This window comes from Silene latifolia, chromosome X (genome assembly GCF_048544455.1).
Source record: "Silene latifolia isolate original U9 population chromosome X, ASM4854445v1, whole genome shotgun sequence".
NCBI classification, from domain to species: Eukaryota; Viridiplantae; Streptophyta; class Magnoliopsida; order Caryophyllales; family Caryophyllaceae; genus Silene; species Silene latifolia.
The window spans coordinates 259,681,763-259,704,673 of NC_133537.1; the positions used below are offsets into that span (position 1 = coordinate 259,681,763).

The 22,911-nt window shown below is 39.6% G+C and overlaps 1 non-coding gene across 1 annotated transcript; it reads left to right on the forward strand.

Annotated features, from left to right (window-relative positions):
* Window positions 1–1,974: 1,974 nt before the first annotated feature.
* On the forward strand, window positions 1,975–2,081 carry LOC141624422 (small nucleolar RNA R71). The gene has a single exon (XR_012534229.1). It is a non-coding gene; the product is annotated as a small nucleolar RNA R71 (small nucleolar RNA).
* The last annotated feature ends 20,830 nt before the right edge of the window (window positions 2,082–22,911 follow it).

The window sequence follows — 22,911 nt, forward strand, 5'->3', positions numbered from 1 at the left end:
CTGTAGTGACCCGATCATCCTAGCTCTTTTTTTATTATTGGTTTACATCATTTTCTTTACCGCTTTTTCATCTTTTATTTGCATCTAGTTTTAATCTATTTGCCTTAGAATTAGTTCCAAATCAAAATCCCCCTCATTGTTACCCTAAGATTAGAATATTAAACAATAGAAACTCCCCCGCCTCTCTGTGGTTTGACCCTGTTACCACTAACTTCTGTTAGTTTTAATAGGTATTATAAATATTATTTTTGGTGCACACAACGATAGAAATCACATGGCTCATGCAAACGGGGAGCTCTCATGGTCTTGTCAAGATTGAAAGTTATGCTCTCGTCTCCCACTTCTAGAGTAAACTCTCTGTGCTTCACATCTATCACCGTACCCGCGATGTGCAAGAAAGGTCTATTTAGAATGATCGGAATATTGGAGTCTTCTTCCATGTCAACGATGACAAAGTCCACCGGGATGAAATATTTCCCAACTCTCACGGGAACATCTTCCCATATCCCTAACGGTGTCTTCGTCGATCTATCGGCCATTTGAAGTGTGATGTTAGTACATTTAAGCTCTCCCATCCCTAACCTTTTACTAACCGAATACGGGATAACACTCACGCTTGTTCCTAGATCACACAAAGCCTTGTTTATCGTGGTGTCGCCAATGGTACATGGTATTGAGAAGCTTCCCGGGTCTTTAAGTTTCGGAGGTGAACTCCCTTGAAGGATTGCACTACTCACCTTAGTGAAGGTGATAGTTTCAAGCTTCCGAATCGACTTCTTTTTCATAAGGATGTCCTTCATGTACTTTGCATAGGCCGGCACGTGATTGAATAATTCCGTGAAAGGAATCGAGACTGCCAAATTCTTCACAATTTCCATAAATTTCCCAAGTTGGTCATCGAACTTAGGCTTAGCATGACGACTTGGGAATGGAAGTCTAATCACAATGGGCTCCTTCTCCTTGGCCTTCTCTTCACTTTTCTTTGGAACTTCTTCTTTTGTTGGTTCATTTTCCTTGGAGTTTTGCACAACTTCTTCTTTGTCACTAGCTTCCACAACTTCATCCTCAACTTGCTTCTTCGGTCCTTCATACCTCGTACCACTCCTCAAGTGAATGGCACTAACCGTTTCATGTCTTGGGGGATTACTTTGAGGTGGTAATTGCCCCTTTTGTCTTTGAGAGCTTGAAGATGCTAGTTGGGTCAATTGAGTTTCCAACATTTTTGTGTGGGCTAGGATGTTGTTGATGGTGATGTCCTTTGCTTGACTATCCTTTTGCATTTGAGTGAAAAACTCGTGTTGATTCTTTTGCATTTGGAGGACCGCTTTTTGAACGTCAAAACCTTGGTCATTTTGTTGATTGTATGGAGTTTGATTTTGGTAACCTTGGTTTTGGTTGAAAAAGGGTCTTTGATTTTGGTTTCTCATGGGAGGTGTGGTGTATGTTTGTTGAGGGTTTTGAACATTTTGGCTTTTGTATGAGGGATTTGGGTGGAATTTGGTGTTTTCATTGTAATAATTGGAATAAGGGGTACCACTCTTGTATGCTTGAAAAGCATTCACTTGTTCATTTGTTCCCCTACATTCACTTTGGTCATGTCCCAAAGTTCCACAATTCTCACACGTCCCACTTGGGATTGATGAAGATGCTACCATGGCATTAACATGATGCTTTGGTGATTTTGAGGCTTCTTCAAGTTTAGCCATAGCCTTCTCAAACTTCAAGTTTATGGTATCAATATGAGCACTAAGTTGAGCACCCAATTGAGTAATAGAGTCAACTTCATGCTTTCCTCCTCTAGTAGCCTTGCGAGGTCTACTATATTGTGAGTTATGGACCGCCATTTCCTCAATCTTGTTCCAAGTTTGATTATCGTCAAATTCGGTGAACATACCATTTGATCCCATGTTGAGAATATTTCTTGAGTCTTCATAAAGACCATTCCAAAATTGTTGTACCAAGAACCACTCGCTAAGTCCATGATGAGGACATGAGCGACAAATTCCTTTGAATCGCTCCCAAGCTTCATACAAAGATTCTTCATCCTTTTGCTTAAAACCCGTAATTTGAGCTCTTAGCATGTTAGTCTTTTCCGGAGGGTAGAATTTTTTGTAGAAAGCTAGAGACAACTTCTTCCAAAAATCAATTCCAAGAGTAGCCTTATCAAGGCCTTTCAAACATTGTTTTGTGGTGCCGATTAGAGAAAAAGGAAATAAGACCCATCGAATTTGATCTTGAGTCACACCGGTTTGTGAAATCGCATCACAATAGTCACAAAAAGTCTCCATGTGAGAGTGAGGGTCTTCACTAGGCATTCCCCCAAATTGGCTTCTTTCGACTAATTGGATAAATGTGGATTCTGCAATGAAATTTCCGGTTAAGTGTTGTGGTGTGGGAGTACTATTGGGTAGGTTCTCCTCGGTTGGTACGGAATGTGATGAAAATTTAGGCATTGTGGGTTGATTTTGTGTTGGACTTGGTGTTGGGTTCTCCCCACCTTCTCTTGCAAAAGGGTTGATGAACTCAATAGTATTTGTTTGAATATCTACAACCTCACCAATACCTCTCGAAGTACCTCTAGCAAGTCTTCTATTGTTTGTCAAAGTCCATTCAATTTCGTGATCAAAGGGTAACAAGTTACCTTGTGATCTTCTAGACATGCAAAATATCAAACAACCTGAAAACAATTAGAACAAACCTTGAGGAGTTTTACTTCCCTAAGGCAAAGAAAGACACAACTAATAACAATCTAAGAAAATCAAATCAAGTTAACACCGTCCCCGGCAACGACGCCATTTTTGGTCGGACTCACTTGGAGATTTAGTTTTCGGTTACTTGTCGTTAAGAGCACCTAGACCAAAATAATATTTATAACTTCACAAACAACTCTACTATTAGTAAAGAGGCAAGTAAAGGTCGGATCCCAAGGGACGGGTATTGATGTAGGATTTTCGATTGCAAGTAGCGGTGTCTAGGGGTGTCACAATTTGGGGTTGAGATGAGAAGATAACTAAACTAAATAGCAATAAAAGTAAACAAGTAAGATGATTAAAAAGGGATGTCAACAATTGATAAAAAGCACTAGGGTGTCATGGGGTCATAGGAGATTCATGGGAATTGATCATACAAACATATTCTCAAATTATAAGCAAGCAATTATTATTGTAATGGATCGAGTTGGTTTATATCTTACAATCCTAGGAAGGTTTGGGTCCCGGAGCCGAATCGATTAGATTGTACAACACCTACAAGTCGACTTAATCCTCCCTACTCAACTATATGCATGGTCTAATGAGACTCGAGTTGGTTTATGTCTTACAAGTCTCATTGAAAAGGTAAGTGATGGGTAAAAAACGCAAGGATTCATAGGCTCGCATTTCATCAAACATAACATGTGCATAAGTTGAGATCACAACAAGCAAGCAAATAAACTATGAAAACATATTAAATTAAGCATGAATCATCCCCCATGTTCGTTTCCCCTAATTACCCATTAACCCTAGTTAAGGAAACTACTCACTCATTATCAAGTTTAACATGTTAACAAGGTTGTCAATCACATTAAAAAAGCAAAACATGATGAATAAATGAAGTTGATTAACAATAATTAAAAAGGGATTAAGAGGATTATACCTACTAATGATTCCAAAATAAAGCAAAGAATAATAGAAGTACTTGATGATTGATTAGAAGGTTGTCAATCTCCCAATAATAACCTAAATAATCTTCAATTACCCAAAATAAAAGATGAACAAAAGAGAAATTAAGAAAATGAGATTTGTATTAAGACTTGATTAGAAGTTGATTACAAGATTAAGAAGAGATTAGAATGATATAAACTACACTAAGGATTGATAAGAAGAACATGCTTATCTAATTAGACTAATGGGGTATTTATAGTGGGGATTAGGTACACAAATTAGGGTTTACTAAGGGCTTAAATGACAATTAAGTCCTTGAGGAATCGCTCCTCTCAAAAGAGATGCCGGTCTCCTTTTTTTCGGTCTTTCATAAATATGCGCATCTTTTATGGAGCATGAAGGAAGGACGAATGGGACTGTAAGGGAATCCGAGCATCCAAGGTGACGGGACGGGCGGATTTCCTGGTGGCTGGACGGGCGGATTGTTGGGCAGGACGAGCGGATTGTGGCGTTGCTGGACGGGCGTCCCTTCTGCAAAGACGCTCGGATTCCCCTCATCTTGGACGGGCGTCTTCTTGGTTGGACGGGCGGATTGTGTCACAGCTCCCTTTTCCTCTTTTCTTCTTCCAATAATCCTCCGGGATTTAGTCGGGGATGCAAGGAATTCTTCATCATTGCCCATCTACTATAATATGTACAAAGGCCTTCTAGTCTTGTCTTATCTTTGATGCTTGGTCATTAGATTCGATCAATTTAGCTCCATTTTGCCATGAAAATGCAAGGTTTGCACTCCTCTCCTACCAAGGAAACAAAACCTCAAAGAATATGCAAAACAAAGGACTAAAGATAGTAAATGACCCAATTATGCACTAAAAAGCATAGGAACGAGGCTAATAAGGGGACTAAATGTGCTCATATAATGGTCACATCAATACTTCAGGATGACCACTTCAATCCTATAGCGTTAATCACTGAAACCAGTTCGAATCAGCAGAAAGGATGGAGAAAGTCAATCAAGTGGACAAACAGCCAAGGAAAGCTCTTCAAAGTCACCACTGGAGAAGGAGAGATGTTTAAAGGAGAACCTGAAGACAACGAATTCGAGTCAGAGTCGGAGTCGTAGTCGAAATCAGAGTCTGAGTCTAGAGAAGTCCCTATAGAGTCTCCTCCTGTCGTCACTCCCAATCCCCTTGTTTCTCCTAGCATAGCATCAAGTAGTAACAGTAGCTTGGGAAATGTCCCAGCAGCTGTCCCTTTACTGCCACTGACTAATGAACAGATGGCTTCTTTGTTTCAACTCTCTTCAAAATTTAATATGAATAAATCAGATTCTGCTTACTCTTTGTGTTATTCTGAATGCAACTCTATTTACGATGATAATGAGGATGATCCTGACCCAGACTCAATTGAATTACCTCGCTACATAGCTAAAGAAATACTACAAGAGGGGGAAGGGGCACTAGTTATAGAGAACACCGAACCCATCAACGTAGGAACTGAACTAGAACCCCAAGAACTTAGGATAGGGACGACCTTAAACCCGACGGAAAGGGCCAATTTCATAGACCTCCTACATGAGTTCAAAGACGTTTTCGCTTGGTCCTACAAAGACATGCCAGGGATCAACAAGGATATTGCATAACACAGAATTCCAATCAAACCAGGTTTCAAACCTGTAAAGCAGAAACTTCGTTGGATGAGGACAGAATGGGCTCTTAAAATCAAAGAAGAAGTCGATAAGCAATTCAAAGCCGGGTTCATCAAAGTTTCCGAGTATTCAGACTAGGTGGCTAACATAGTACCCGTACCTAAAAAGGATGGGCGAATCCGAGTTTGTGTTGATTTCAGAGACTTAAATAAAGCAAGTCCCAAGGACGATTTCCCTCTACCACACATCGACATATTGGTAGACAATACAGCAGACCACGCGTTGTTGTCCTTCATGGACGGATATGCATGATATAATCAGATCAAGATGGCCATAGAAGACATGCATAAGACGACCTTCGTCACTCAATGGGGCACCTATTGCTATACTATTATGCCATTCGAGCTAATCAATGCTGGAGCTACATATCAACGCACTACGACAACATTGCTACATGACATGATGCATAAAGAGGTAGAAGTGTACGTCGACGATATGATTGTCAAGTCCAAAGATAAGAAGGGGCACATTGATAACCTCCGTAAGTTCTTCCTGAGATTGCGAAAGTACAACATGAGGCTCAATCCTCAGAAATGTGCATTCGGGGTAACATCAGGTAAACTCCTGGGGTATGTCGTCAGTCAAAGGGGAATAGAAATTGATCCATCCAAGATCAAGGCTCTAATTGAAATGCCACAACCTCAAACAGAGAAGGAGGTTAGGGGATTCCTAGGCAAGGTGTAATATATAAGCTGATTCATATCGAAACTTACTATGATCTGCGAACCCATTTTCAAAAAGCTCAAGAAAACAGATCACACCATATGGGACGACGACTGCCAATAAGCATTTGGTAGAATTAAGGAGATACTAGCCAAGCCACTAGTGCTCATGCCTCCTCAACGAGATCAACCTCTTGGTTTATATCTCACGGTGACCGAAACAGCCATGGGGGCTATGCTAGCACAAACTGTAGGAAAAGAAGACAGAGCTATCTACTACCTTAGTAAGAATTTCTTGGAGTATGAGTTCAAGTACACACCTCTCGAAAAGACATGCCGCGCTCTTGTGTGGGCAACAAAGAAACTACGCCACTACATGCTTAGTTACTCTGTCAAGGTGTATTCCAAAATGGATTCTGTCAAATACCTCTTCGAAAAACCCGTTCTCAACGGACGCTTGGCAAGATGGACCTTAATGCTCTCAGAGTTCGATCTCAAGTATGTACCTTTGAAGGTTATAAAGGGGCGCGCCGTTGCCGAGTTCTTCGCGGATAATCTTATCAATGACACCTAAGCAGTAGACACGTGGTCATTTCCAGACGAGGATATACTACAAACCAATGTAGATTCTTGGGACCTTTATTTTAATGGAGCATCGAATCTAAGAGGATTTGGAATAGGAGTGTTTCTCATTTCTCCGGAAGGTGAGCATACGCCACTCTCTGTCAAACTCGACTTCGAGGTGATAAATAACGCAGCAGAATACGAAGCTTGTCTCATTGGGCTACAAGCAGCAGTAAGTTTAGGCATCAAGAATCTTCGAGTTCACGGAGACTCATCCTTTATCATCAACCAAATTATTGGATCTTGGAAAATTCGAAGTGAAAGTCTACCACCCTATTAGGCTAGGATAGATCAAGTTGCTCAATTCTTCGATCAAGTCACTTATTTGCACCTACCTCGAGAAGAAAATCAGTTTGCAGACGCTCTTGCAAAACCTGCATCTCTAATTAACATGCCAGACGATATGGTAGAAATGCCATTATGCATCGAACGACGATCAGAAATAGCCTATGTGCATCAAATTACAGATGAGGACGAAAATCCAGGGGAACCTTGGTTTCAAGCCATTCTAAACTTCAAGCTCAATGGTACATATCCACCAAATATGGATAAGAGGGGACAACGTGCCATACGCCTACTAGCCTCTCAATACCTCCTCATGCAGGGAGAGTTGTACAAAAGAACACCTCTTGGTGTAGTCTTGCGTTGCCTTGATCATTCACAGGCACAAAAAGTGATGGAAGAAGTTCATGACGGAGAATGTGGCCCTCACATGAGTGGACCAATGATGGCAAAGAAAATCACGCGTCTGGGATATTACTGGACCACGATGGAATCAGATTGCATCAAGTATGTCAAACATTGCCATAACTACCAAATCTTCTGGAATGTGCAACATGTCCCTCCTTCACTACTCTACACCATGACATCACCTTGGCCATTTTCTGCTTGGGGAATCGATATCATCGGGAAAATCAATCCAGCCGGAACAGGAGGCCAATGTTTCATTTTGGTAGCTATCGACTATTTTACTAAATGGGTCGAAGCGGCATCTTACAGTAGTTTCACGGCCAAAAACGTGGCAAAGTTCATACAAACCAATATCATCTGTCGATATGGTTGCCCACACGAGATCATTAGTGACAATGGATCACATTTCTAGGCTGAGACTAAACAATTGCTAGCCAAATACAAAATCAAACACCACCATTCCTCGCCATACAGACCTCAAACTAATGGCGCGGTAGAGGCAGCTAACAAGAATGTCGTCACTATCCTCAAGAAAATGATCGACAATTATCGCGATTGGCCCAGTAAGATACCATTCGCATTATGGGGTTATCGCACATCAGTTAGGATGCCCACTGGGGATACTATTTTCTACTTGACTTATGGCATGGAAGCTGTACAACTAGTTGAACTAGAAATCCCGTCCCTACGCATCCTGCTCAAAAGTCAAATTCCAGAAGCTGATTGGAAGAGAGATAGATATGAGGAACTCATCCTCTTGGATGAACGAAAATTGTGCGCGTTACATAATGTGCACACATATCAGGCACATATCAAACGAGCCTTCAATAAACGGGTTAAGCCTAGAAACATTAAAGAAGGAGACTTGTCCTTAAATCAGTCAGAGCTCTACTACCTGTCGATCCACGAGGAAAGTTTAAACCTAACTGGGCCGGACCATTCTTAGTCAAGTCCATAATGTCGGGGGTGCGGTTAAGATTACAGACATAGATGGGAATGAATTTGCCAACCCAACTAACCTCGACCAACTGAAATGATATTATGCATAGTGTAGGACAAGACACGCACCTCGCGTAACACCCACGTGCTGCTCATGCGACACGAAATAAAAACGGCCCTTGGCCCGCTGAAATAAAGCTTATGTCACCTTGCTCTTGCATTTTGACAACTCGTCATCCTCATATCATCAAATAAATTGAGTTGTATTTTAGGAGTAAGTAAAGCTCATGCTTATTTTCTAATTCACCATAAGCTCTTGCTTAGAACAATTATTATTTTACATTTACTCGAACTACACGCAAGGGTTTGATTTTATTTTTTTAAATGAATACGTAGACAATCAATCCTTCACAGAATACAACCCATTATTTTAAATGTAAATAGAAGGACATTTGCATTTGCATTTGAAATTCGACAAGAATAATAAAAGAAAAATCACAATAGTTTCATAACTAATTACCTCTTTATTCATTGCTTCCATAAAAAAATAATATGCCACATAATATAAAATGCTGAAAAATAAATGCTAGGCTAGGATTCTAAAAACCCCGCCACTTATTACAAATAATAATAATAATAATAAATAATACTACGACTTAGGCTACTCTTCTATCTTTCCTTTGGCTTTGCCATTTTTATCATACTTCTTGTCTCGACCACGGGCCGGGCACTCTTGTGTTATCTCTGACCTAATCACCAAAGGTCTCTCTCATGGTCTAGCCTTACCATTTCGTTCCACCACCATCGCTACGGCAGGAGCGGTCTTCGGTTTCTTCGACGGATGAATGACTCGGAATCCGGCCTCTTCCTCCCCCTCAGTCAAATACTTCTGGTTCTCCTTTGCTACCTCACGAATCTTGTAGTCAACGGGCTCGCGCTTCCTCAATTTCTCGAGCTCCTCGGAAGTGGTAGCCTTCCTCCATTGCAAGTATGAATCCGATACCCATAAAAGCCAACAAGAGAAAGTATGAACCACATGTTCCTCTGAGCCCACTTGAGGGCCCACTCTCGACGAATCTCTATAGTATGTGCCAATGTAGTCGGAGGAACAGTGTTAAGCTTAGGGATCTTCTGCTTAAGGCCCACTTACCTCATCAATCTCTCCGGGAAGATGCAGATCATGAACTCCAAGCCAGGAATGCGAACTGACCGAGTACGATCTAAAGATGAAACTCCAGTGACTGACCTGAGATGCCACAATGGCACAATCCATCGAATCAAAGGACCTCCTTCATTCTTCAACTTGTTCTCCCAATAGTTGCAAACCCGAGTGAAGTCCACCATGTAGAGCCTCGTTCTCATCGCAATTGACCGAGCATGGTATCCTGGCACATTAACTGGGGGCTCGATCAACCGCAAACGCTCCATAAGCCAAACCTACAAAGAAGACGGGAATTAATGCCCAACCGAAAAAAAAAACGAATACAAAAGAAAAACGAAAGGAAAAAAAAACGAAAAAGAAGAAAATAAAAAAAACGGTTGGTATTGTACAAAAAGAGAAAACAGGTTCTTATCTGCAAAATGATCGGACTTCCCAAATAAGGAACCTCGCGGTTAGCTTTTTTGTTGTCTAGCCCCAAAATAATCTCTCCTAAGCAAAGTGGTAGGACTCACTTGGAGCTTAAATTTCGGTTACTTGTCGTTAGGAACACCTAGACCTAACAATATTTATAACTTCACAAACAACTCTACTATTAGTAAAGAGGCAAATAAAGGTCAGATCCCATGGGACGGGTATTGATGTAGGATTTTCGATTGCAAGTAGCGGTGTCTAGGGGTGTCACGATTTGGGTTGAGGTAAGAAGATCACTAAACTAAATAGCAATAAGAGTAAATAAGCAAGATGATTAAAATGAGATGTAAACAATTGATTAAAAGCACTAGGGTGTCATGGGGTCATAGGGGATTCATGGTAATTGATCATACAAACATATTCTCAAATTATAATCAAGCAATTATTGCTGTGATAGTTCGAGTTGGTTTATATCTTACAATCCTAGGAAGGTTTGGGTCCTGAAGCCGATCCGATTAGATTGTACAACACCTATAAGTCGACTTAATCCTCCCTACTCAACTATATGCATGGTCTAATGAGACTCGAGTTGGTTTATATCTTACAAGTCTCATTGAAAAGGTAAATGATGGGTAAAAAATGCAAGGATTCATAGGCTCGCATTTCATCAAACATAACATGTGCATAAGTTGAGATCACAATAAGCAAGCAAATTGATGTGAACATTATTTGCGCACATTTAGTCCCCTAATTGAGCCTATTTTGCATACTATTATAACATTCTATGGCCATTTTATCCGTCAAAACCTTCCTATTTGCTTTTCTAGCGCATTTCGTATGTTTTGTAGAAAAGGAGATAATAAGGCGGAAATTCCCGTCTTTCGTGCATATTTGGAAGCTTTTTGATGATATTGGATGGACTAGTATGAAGAGGAGACAAGAATGACAACCAAGGATGTAGGAATAAAGTGTATATAGAAGGATTAAAGGATTAAGAGTAAGAATGACGAGAGGGAAGGCATTACAAGAATAAATTGCTCGGAACCAAACCAAGGGTTGCTCCTTTGGCTCTGAAAGTATGCTAGATAGAACGGCGTCGAAAAAGCAAGTGATCTAGGGTTTTCAGTCACTCCAATAGGAGTCCGGATGAGAAAATGACGTCCATTTTACAATCCGAGGTCAAACAAAGAAGTTGTCCGCCAATCCGCTCGTCCCGAGACCCAATCCGCTCGTCTGCTAAGGAATCTGCTCGTCTTGCTCCAAATATGCTCGTCTTCCCCTGCTACAATCCGAGCGTCTTGCTCCAAATCCGCTCGTCTTCCCCTGCTACAGTCCGAGCGTCTTGCTCCAAATCCGCTCGTCTTCCCCTGCTACAATCCGAGCGTCTCGAGACCAATCCGCTCGGATTCCCGTACAACAAATTTCGTTTTCTTCTTGCCACTAGAGATGCGCATATTTTTCAAAGACCGGCGAAAAGGAGACCGGAGTCTCTCTTGAGACCGGCGATTCCTCAAGGACTTAATCGTCATTTAAGCCCTTAGTAAACCCTAATTTGTGCACCTAATCCCCACTATAAATATCCCATTTGTAATAATCAAAGAAATCGAGTTTTCATTAGGTTAAATCAATCCTTCCTTAGATTAGATTAGGAGTAGATTAGAATAGATTACTCTTTAATCTTTCCACAAATTACACATTAATCTTTCCTTAATTATTGTTCAAGTTTATTATTCAAGTTTATTATTGGGTAATTGAAGATTATTGGGTTATTATTGGAGAATTGACAACTCTTCATCAATCAATAAAGTTTCTTCTATTATTCTTTACTTTATTATTTGGATCATCTTAAGTTGGTATAATTCTTTTACCCTCTACTCTTTATTGTTTATTTCCTCATTCTCTTATCATGTTTACACTTGTTGTGATGATTGACACCATTAATGACATGTTTACCATGATAATAAGTGAGTAGTCTCTTAACTAGGATTAGTTGGTAATTAGGGGAAATCAACATGGGATTAATCATGCTTAATTTAATATGTTTTCATAATTAGTTTGCTTGCTTGTTGTGATGTCAACCTATGCACATGTTATGTTTGATGAAATGTTAAGCCTATGAATCCTTGCATTTTTACCCATCTCTTATCTACTCAACAAGACTTGTAAGATATAAACCAACTCGAGCCTTGTTAGACCATGCATAGAAGTTGAATAGGAGGAAATTAAGTCGACTTGCAGGTGTTGTACAATCTAATCGATTCGGCTCTGGGACCCAACTCTTCCTATGAACCGTAAGACATAAACCAACTCGGTTCCTTTACAACATTAATTGCTTGCAACTTTGTAAACATGTTTGTATGACCAACACCATGAATCCCCTATGACCCCATGACATCCTAGTGCTTTTAATCAATTGTTTACATCCTTCCTTTTATTACTTGTTTTACCTTATTGTTTGCATTAGTCTAGACACAACTACAAACCCAAACCAATCGTGACACTAGCATAAATTGAGATAGATAGACTTAGAACCCAAAGCACACCGTCCCATGGATCGACCTCGACTTACCGCTAACTAGTTGTTTGTTGAGTATTATAAATGTATTTGATTGGATGTGACCCGACGACATCACTCACATCACAAATAAATTATGAAAACATATTAAATTAAACATGAATCATCCCCCATGTTGGTTTCCCCTAATTACCCATTAACCCTAGTTAAGGAAACTACTCACTCATTATCAAGTTTAACATGTTAACAAGGTTGTCAATCATATTAACAAAGCAAAACATGATGAATAAATGAAGATGATTAACAATAATTAAAAAGGGATTAAGAGAATTATACCTAATGATGATTCCAAAATAAAGCAAAGAATAATAGAAGTACTTGATGAATGATTGGAAGGTTGTCAATCTCCCAACAATAACCCAAATAATCTTCAATTACCCAAAATAAAAGATGAACAAAAGAGAAATTAAGGAAATAAGATTTGTATTAATATTTGATTAGAAGTTGATTATGTTAGATTCATTAATCTCATTAATTTACATATTCATATATGAATTGATTTATTTAGTCATAAAATAAAAGCTAGATCTTATTCATGCAAACTTAAACAAGATAAGAGAAGAAATCGTCTATCTTACATTGGGATTTCGGATTAAAAGGGCACCAACAAATTCACCTATTTGTTAGTTCTTGAGCTTCCTTATAATGGATGAACAAAAGGTCCAAAATAGAACCTCTCCCAAAAGTATATACCCAAGGAAACCTCTTAATAACTAATACTATTATGAACTAGTAATGATATTAGTCTTACTTAAAATTTGATACAAAAATAATATGTATTGCTCTTGAATATTTCGGTCAAGAGAAGAATGATTTATGAGGTTTTTATTTCTCTAAGTTTTTCCAAATTGTAGAGAGAATATTTTTCTTACACTAGGAAAAATAATGAAGTAGTGAATGAATGATAGAGGGAAAAACCCCCTATCTTTTCTTCTAAAAACCGGTGGGGAGGGGTGAAGGGGAGCCAATGCACGAGCTTGTGTTCTTCTCAAGATCAACTAGGTTTGCATGGCTATATTAGGTTGTAATCATTGTGTTTTCCACTTCAAATAAAAACACAATATACACCTTAAACTCCCTCCAATTTTTGGCACTTTTAACATAAAATGGATGGTCCATTTTATTTTGTCATTTGTCAATTGTGACATATGTGACATATTACTTGACATGTGAAATTGTAATGTATTTTTAACATATTAAAAATCAACATACTCATAAAATATGTCATATACAATATCGACTAGTAATTCGTAATTACTTGTACCAAAACGGTTTATCAAATTATAAATTAGAACGTCTTGTATTGATAATAAATTATTCATTCAATTTCAATTTCAATTGTTTCGTAAACAATAATTTTATCTAAGTAATAAAACAATTCGATTACTTAGACCGTATCCAATTTAATCGAATTATAATAAGACACGTTAATCTTACTCACAAATCATCCGTCAATTTTAAGCAATTTAATTAACTCGTATCGGCACACGATTAATTAAATAATCAATTAAGAGTATTTCCTTATAGGTATGACCTAAGGGGATCAACTGATCACCACCGTCGCACGACAGTAATGTCAAACTCTAGTAAGCCAATCATTACCGATATGTGTGGACCAGTTGACTGTAAAATATTACATCCCACATGTATTCTTAAAATGAGATTTAAACATGTGATCATCATGATCGACAGTTGTGATCGCATTATTGTCGGAGGACACATATTCCAAAAATCTCCCACTTGTCCTCGACAAGTGTGCGTCACCAATTCTCTTGTTCTATTACTATCTCCCACTCAATGCAAGGTGTCTTTCTGGTCGTACTTGCAATTGATCATATCTAGAGTGGTTTCCTCGATTTGGAGAATAACTGATTGACCGGAATTATCTACCATAGATGCCTTTCGAGCGTGGCCACGCATTTCCAGTTCATTACTCCTCGAGTGGCCCTGAGATATTGTTATAACCCTGACAAGGGGTGGACAATTCCAATCGCACTTATTCCCTTCGACTAGCCTTGACTATCATAACCCAAAATATGCCCATTTGACCCCATTTACGAAGGTCGTAGTAACATAAATCAAAGTTAATCTGAAACTGTGCCACCTTAGGCGAACAATCTTTAGTCAAAAGAATCGACTCATTAGAATACTATAGTAGCTCTCGCCATGACCAGACTATATAAATTTGCCAGAACTCTATAAGCGGTCATTAGCTTGACAAGGTGTTCCTAACAGTCTGCCTATGTGATCGACTAGTCATCTCACATGACTCCATGGCACTTGAACTTGCCATCAATCGTATCACACTCTAGTCACTTCGAGACGTCACCTCATGTAAGTGACTATGGGCGAATACAATGCTAATCCATGTTCACATTAACGAGGTTCAATTGTCTCTACAACCCGTTTGGATGTAACAAAGTACAAGGTGAGTTAATAATAACTCAAACGACAAATGTCGACATCACATTCGGGTAGTCAATACCATATTACAACCTTGTGATGTATATTGTAAGTGTGTAAACAATAGTTACTCGCAACATGTGTTTAACATACCATGTGTCCATGTGTTCAAACTCTTGAATTGCATTTTCCTTTATTTTCATGTTTGTCTTACATAGCATGAATCTCACCAAGTACATATCTAGTTTCCCAAACTAGGTTTAGGTTCTTTACTTTGAAAGAACTTTCTTGTTGTTTATCACATAACAAACGAATTATGGTGGACAACATAACTTACACTAGTCAAGTGTTCTTCCAACTCATAATGTACCAGGTATATGTTTCGTAGAATCTTGCAACAATTGTCAAGATGATTAGCCTAGCGCTTCTCATAAGTCCTAGTAAATTTGAAAATACTAGTTTTGTGTAACTTCTTACTATAACCAAGTATCTTTTCAAACTTCTTATTTCTCCTTTCAGCTTGAATAGCTTAGGATTTTCATAAATCCTTATGCGTTTTCGAACATCAATATGTGCAACTTCTTGTCACATAACAGAGTGTTCTGTCAAACACTAGAATAGCTCATTAGTTCTTCTCGAGAATTCATGACGATTCTTCTATGGCTTACCAATGACTCATCATGCTCTTAAGCATACGATTCATTATTGGACATATGCATGATTATTCTAATGGCGGAAACATTAGTAATCTTTAATCATTTGATCAACCATTCTTAGGTTCAATGAATGACCATGACTGCTTATGGTAATTCCATTTTCATCGATATGAATAACCTATGTTTCTCGTTGATTTGATGTGAATATCTCAATGCCTATTCAACATCCCATGATGTGATTGGATTCATCTTAATCCATTTTCATCCAGAATTGAAAACTCAAATACTTCTTTGTGAAAGATAGTACTAGTTCGTTATTCTCAATGAGTAATGAGTTATAAATTTTACAAGATGATTGCTCCCACTAAATTTCATGTCTTCATATGAAAATTTCAAACTCCCACTCAAATTCACATGTTTCGTAATTGACTACTCAATCGAAACATTTCAAGAATTGAAATACATTTTGCTTTGCCAAGTTATTAAGATCAAAAGCATATATGTTCCCAACATATCTTTTCAAAATACCTATTTTGAAAAGGTTTCAATCTTAAACTTATGGAAAGAGATTTTAATCTCTAACTCATTCATTTTTATAATGATGCGTAGCAATGTCATTATTTAAAAGTGAAATCCCATTTAATACACGTCCTTCTCAAAATACCCTTTTCGGAAGGAGGTTTAACCATTTCATTTTCATAATGAGGTTAAGTAATGACGCTAGCGTGGTTAACAATTAACTTAGCTCTTGTAGACATCGGCATATCTTTCTTTGCAACTTTTAATCATAAATCTCATTTATATTCAAGGATGCAACTTTGTTCCATTTAGCCTCTTAAGTAAATATCAATATTGAAACTCTATTTATATCTAGGTCATAAACTAGCAAAATCTTTTGTTGAGACTTTTCTTTACTCATTTTCTATCTTCTTTAGTTATTTTCTATCAAAACTTTCTTTTGGTCTCCTCGTGTAGTTATCTTAAGAACATATTCTTTTGATTGCTTCACTTGGTCTCTTTTGTCATGTAGATCTCATCTATTCGAGACCATAGATCTCATCTATTTATGTATACTATCTATTTAGGTATACAAATCATTTTTTCTTTCGTAGATCTCATTTACTCAAGCATACAAATTATTCTTTGTATTCTTTGTGTCTTCATTTTTATCCCACTCTATCTTTAGAATAAATACACTAGATATTCAAAGATAGCTTATGAGACACAAATAATGATTTTTGAAGTAGAAGGAGGATTATCTCATAGATTGACTAATAGATTTTTAGATTTGATGAGTGTACTCGGTAATCGACATTCCTTTAGAAGAGTTCAGCAACTCAACATCGCTTTATAATTGATCATACACAAGCCTTAAACTTGTGGACATATAATGAATCCCATCATGATAGTTGTCTATTGGATCACTTTAAGTAGATGATCATATGTTTCTATGTGCAAGCATATAAAGACGAATTTTTAGAACAAACAAATACGATAACAGGGGTGACTTGGGTTGCAAGCCAAGCCACCATAATCCAAAATACAACCATTGTTTAAAAGGATCACGCATTTCCATGTCGAACACGGAAATCAAAATAGTTCTAAAATTCATATGATTAAAATAAATACAATAATAAAAGCCAAGCTTCATTGGTAGCTACTCCTAGCTCCTTCATGATTTCTCAAGCTTGCTTCTCTTTTCCCTTGTCTTTGCTTGGAGGAGACCCTATTTACAATAAAAGGGGGATACATTATCACAACTTTGTATCAAAATACCATAGTTGAATTAGAAACATAAAAGAAAGGATAGTCATTTACCTACTGGAGTGATCTTTCCAGCTTTGATGTCACCAAGATACTTGGAACAATTCCTCTTCCAATGTCCAACACCATTACAATAATTGCATTTATCAAGAGGACCCTTCTTGGTTTTGGAAGTGCTAGCTTCAAAAGTCTTAGCCTTGGTGGACATCGGAGCTTGCCTTTTACCCTTTTTTCCATTCTTCTTGAACTTCCCCTTGCTCTTAGTGCTTATATTAAGTACATCCTTAGGTGGGTTAACATTTAGCTCCATGTCTCTTTCGGCTTGCACAAGTAACTTGTGCAACTCTTCAAGAGACACGTCCTTGTCTTGCATATTGAAATTCACCCGGAATTGTACATTTGCTTTGACTTTGGATAAGGAGTGAAGAATCCTATCAACAATGAGTTCCTTGGGGATTTCAACCTTTTGAAGTTTCAATGTCTCGACTAGCTCCAACAATTTGAGCACATGAGGGATAACCTTTTGGCCCTCCATGAAATCGAGATCAAAGAATGTCGAGGCCGCCTCATATTGGACGATCCTCGGTGCTTGTGAGAACATTGTCACAAGTTTGGAATAGATTTCATAAGCGGTGCCCATTTTAAAGGCTCTCCTTTGGAGATCCGCCTCCATAGCAAAAATCAACACATTTTTCATAGCGGCGGACTCTTTCTGGTAAGCCTCATATGCTTCCCTAGTGGTGGCACTCGACCTAGCATTAGGTTCGGGTGGAGAGGCCTCAATGAGGTAACGAAGCTTGTCGTCACCTTGGGCGGCCAATTTGAGTTGGGCATCCCAATCGGAGAAATTTGACCCATTCTTTTCAAGTTTACAACGATCCATGAAGGATCAGAGCCATGAAACATTAGTGAGAGTGGTGGCGTTGGTGTTTGGTGCGGCCATTTGTTATGAGAAATAAAAGTAGTCTACAAAATAAAATAGAAGGAATAAAACACTTGTCGTTTTCAAAATAATAATAATAATACTCGTAAATTTTAATTTAAACAAGTTTTATTGCATTTATCTAGCGACCTCTACCCAACTTGAGAAATGATTCCAAGATCCAAATTCATATTAACTTGGGCACGGTGTGGCCGATTCATCCCTTATCAATATAACTCGGTGGATTAAATCTTTAATCGATTCTACTTTTAGAACTCTTGGTCGATAAAATTACATTAATATTTATCTTTTGCCCAAAACACATCCGGCAATGGTCAAGAATACTTTTGTTGAGTTCAACCCAAATTTCGAATAAATGTGTCCATGATCCAAATCCACATTAACTTGGGCACGGTGTAGCCGATTCATCCCTTATCAACACGAATTCGGTGGATAGACATTTATCACCCACTTCCCCTACGTAACAAGGTTTGTACCCCGGTGTGGCCGAGCGCACTCCCTCACGAAATAGGTTCTCAATTGTTTATTTTAGCGAGAGGTCATGTCAATTTATTATCTATCACGTTTTAAGTGAACTAAAGCGGTGAACTACGATAATTGTAATTGACACGCTCCATAAAATCGATTTAAAATGCATGTTTAGTTATAGCGATTTAGCGATGCATGCAACATATAAATAAAATGCAAAGCATAAAAATAAAATCCTAGTATGGCCTTCCTAAAATAGTAAATATAATAAACTATTACAAATTCAGAAACCAGCTCCTTTGGTCCCTTGAACTTCGGTCTTGGCACGCACTTCAAGGTAACACCGTCTTGATGGACCGCTTTCTCGAATGGTACCGTCTTCAAGGAACTCCGGAATAATTAAATTACAAAATGAATTACATAATTTCCTATTATACATTTGTAATAAAAAAAAATAAATCTATTAAATTACAAAACGGTGATACGAGATCACAATAATTACAACCGAATCGATATTCACATACATTTCGAGTAATATCAATTAAAACTAAGGCCATACTAAGTAAAAATTACATAATTCAAAAATTACATAAAATTAAAATATGACAATCATAAATAAAATGCAGCATTATAATATGTATGAACATGCTAGATTTTATGCTAAATCGCCTTTTAAGAGCCAATATCGTATATTTATCGGTTTTCATGGATTTGCGTGATTATAACTTGTTAAAATCACAATAATTACATAAATTCATATTTATGTATGTTTGGGCTAAAAATAGCACAATAAAGGGAAGGCCCACTTGATAAAATAAAAGACTATGGGAGGAGTGATAAGGAGGAAGGAAGCCCGTAATTAGAGAAGGGGGGAACGGGCTGGCGTATGCGGGAAGAAGACCAGGAGCCCATCAGAGCAGACGTCCAGATTAAGGAAAGAAGAGTCAGGGAGAAGTTAGGGAGAAGTCAGGGAGAATTGGGGAAGACGGCCAAATATGGAAAGAGTTCTTATGGAAATTATATTCCATTTTCATAATCAAGGTAGGACATATCTAGGGTTCTCACCCTATAAATAGCCGAGGAAGCAAATCAAGAAGGACATTCAACACATCCACATATTCACACATCGACGTCAAGACCTCAGCATATACTCATACCCACATATACATCCGCACAAGATCTTGCATGCCTGATACCTCGTGCCAACAAGATTAGCACTACGTTACTATTGTAATCATCCTCCTATTCAAGTATAGTGCAATATTTGGAAGGGTACCGTCCCTCTTGCGGTTGTTCCCACATTGGGTTTTCCGTGTCACCAAATATCATGTGTTAATTTATATTTCGCATTTAATTTCTTTATTCACGCATCAACATACAAACGATTAATCGAATATCCGACGATTAAGACCGCATTGAAACCGAATCAATCAACTCGGTAAAAAATACCTAACTAGTTTGGCGCCCACCGTGGGGCATTGTGGTCGTCAATCGTTGATACTCTAAATACACAATGGATAAGCAAGCATCGGACGCCGTGTCAGGGAGCAGACAACCATCGCCACCACCGCCCTCTAATCAAAATCCAGCATCAACAGTGGCAACACAGGCTCCCGGACACACCTCAAAAATCATACCAACAACAAAAACCTCTCTACCTCCTAGGACTCTTGCTGTCGCGACCCAAGCCAGATCAGATAAGGGAGCAGCAAGTTCAGGCCTCACCCCGCCACCTAGTCCCACACAAATCTTGCTCACTGGCATAGAAAATCTTCAGAAAGCCATGGAAAACATGAGAGAAGACCAGAAGAAAGCTGAAGCTGAAGCAAGAAAGAGCGACAGACATCTCTGGGCATAAATAGACATCCTGAAACAGCAGTCTGCCACCCCAGCGAGCAGGGCAGACGTGGGAAGGTCTCCACTAGTAGATCTGACGCAGGGCATCAAAGCAACAGGAATCCACTTCGACAGATACCGGCTGAACTGATAACAAGATTGGATATGTCTACAATACCATCAGATGGAAGGATAACCCCACAAGGGCTGGGATACCTCACGTCGGGTAACTGGCCTGCGGCCAGCTGTGTGAAAGCACGAGCAGGTGGCATCCCCGTCAGCAGCCCCGCAACGATCGATCAGACACCTGGAGCAGGATCCGAGTCAAACCAACAAGTGAACTGGCAGCAGGGGACAGTCATTACAACAACTCCTCTAGCAAACTGAACACATCGTAACCTTCAAGAGCTCGGATCGGGAGGCAAGATATTGAATCACAGAAAACGGTGATAGACGGACCCAGACTCAGCAAAGATAACAAATCGCAGATTTGGAGTTAAAAGAAATGCGAGCAGGGTCCTGTGGTTGCCACCCCACTCGAGAAAGCAAAGACTAGACGCCTATGCCGACTCACCATTCGTGGACACCATATCCATCACGGCCATGCCAAAGGGATTCACAAATCCAAATATGCCCCTCTTCGACGGCACAGCAGATCCCTTTGATCATATAAGCCAGTACAAGCAGAAGATGATGACAGTAACAGCTGTAGGGCAAGTCAAAGAGGCTTGCATGTGCAATGGATTTGGATCCACCCTAGCAGGGCCGGCACTTCGATGGTTTGTGAGCCTGCCCAACAGGTCGATATCTACATTTGCTGAATTGGTGAACGCATTTACTCAACAGTTCGGAAGCAGCAGAAAACCACATAAGCACGCAGGAGATCTGTACAGGATCGTCCAAGGGGCAGGAGAGACCATTGGAGAGTACAATACTAGATTCAACAATGAGAAGGTAGCAGTACGAGAGTGCGACATTTCGACAGCAGTAGAAGCCTTCAGAAGAGGCCTCCACCATGACTCCGACCTATACAAGCAGCTAACTATGCATCCCTGCCATAGTTTCGAGGCAGTGCAAGAGAAGGCAACTGCCGCAATCAGATTGGAGGAAGATATCCTAGTCAGAGCCAGCTTACTTAGCACGCCAAGTATTTCTAGTACCTCAGCCGTGGAGAAATCAGGAAGAAAGCAAACCACCGGCAAGAAAGACGAGAGGTACAAACCATATGGAAGGGGAGTCACAGTAATCGAGGAAAATCAAAGCAACTCCCTACTCTGGCAGAATATGGATTCACTACAGGTATCAGAGGAATCCTGAAGGCACTCAGGGAGATGGGAGATGAAGTCAGGTGGCCCAACCCACCAGTAGGAGAGCAAGCATGGTGAAAGGATAGCAAAAAGAAGTGTGAGTTCCACCATGATATTGGGCACAACACTAAGGATTGCTACACATTACGAAGAGAGATCCAGCGCCTGTATGAGCAAGGAAAGCTGAGCCACCTATTACCACGTGGGGGCAAGCAGCATAGGCTCCGCCAAGCCTGCAGAACCACCCACATGCACCAAAATCATAAACGTGATAACAGGCGGCTCAGACCTAAGCGGGCTGACATACTCAGCAGCCAAGAGACGTGCTACCGAGACCAAAGGAGACAGGCCAGCAAATTCTTGCAGAATTTCTCACAGCGACCTACCAGCTGTCAGCTTTGATGAAGGAGATACATACGACGAACGAGAACATCATGACGCACTTATTATCACCTTATCAATGGCCAATTGCACAGTTAGGAAGGTCTTGGTAGATACAGGCAGCTCGGTCAACATGATCATGTTGAAGACCATAGAGAACATGGGATTCAGCGAGAAGGATCTACAGAAGAAGACTATTCCGCTAGTAGGCTTCAGTGGGGAAACAACTAACTCGCTGGGAGAAATAGTCGTCCCAACCTATGTGGGAGGAGTCAACAAGCAAGTCAGGTATCTGGTTATAGACGGCCCCTCCACCTACAATGTCATCTTGGGAAGACCGTGGCTACACCAGATGAAAGCAGTCCCCTCAACATATCACCAGTGCATAAAGTTCCCCACACCATGGGGAGTAGAGACAATAATAGGAGATCAGGAGGAAGCTAGAGGCTTCTATAAGAAGGCACTTAAGTGCACTGCCAGCCCTCCCGCATAGCAATTACAGAAGCTGCCTGTCCAGGACGAATACATCGAACCCCCAGTAGAAGAGCTGGATCAAATCAACCTGGACAAGCTGCACCCAGAAAGAACTGTGCTCGTTGGAGCAGGATGCACAGGAAGCTTGAGACAGCAACTAATCAAGTTTTAACAGGATAACATGGATTGTTTTACATGGTCACACGATGACATGATAGGAATAGATCCGTCCATCATAACGCATAAGCTTAGTGTGGACCCAAAGTG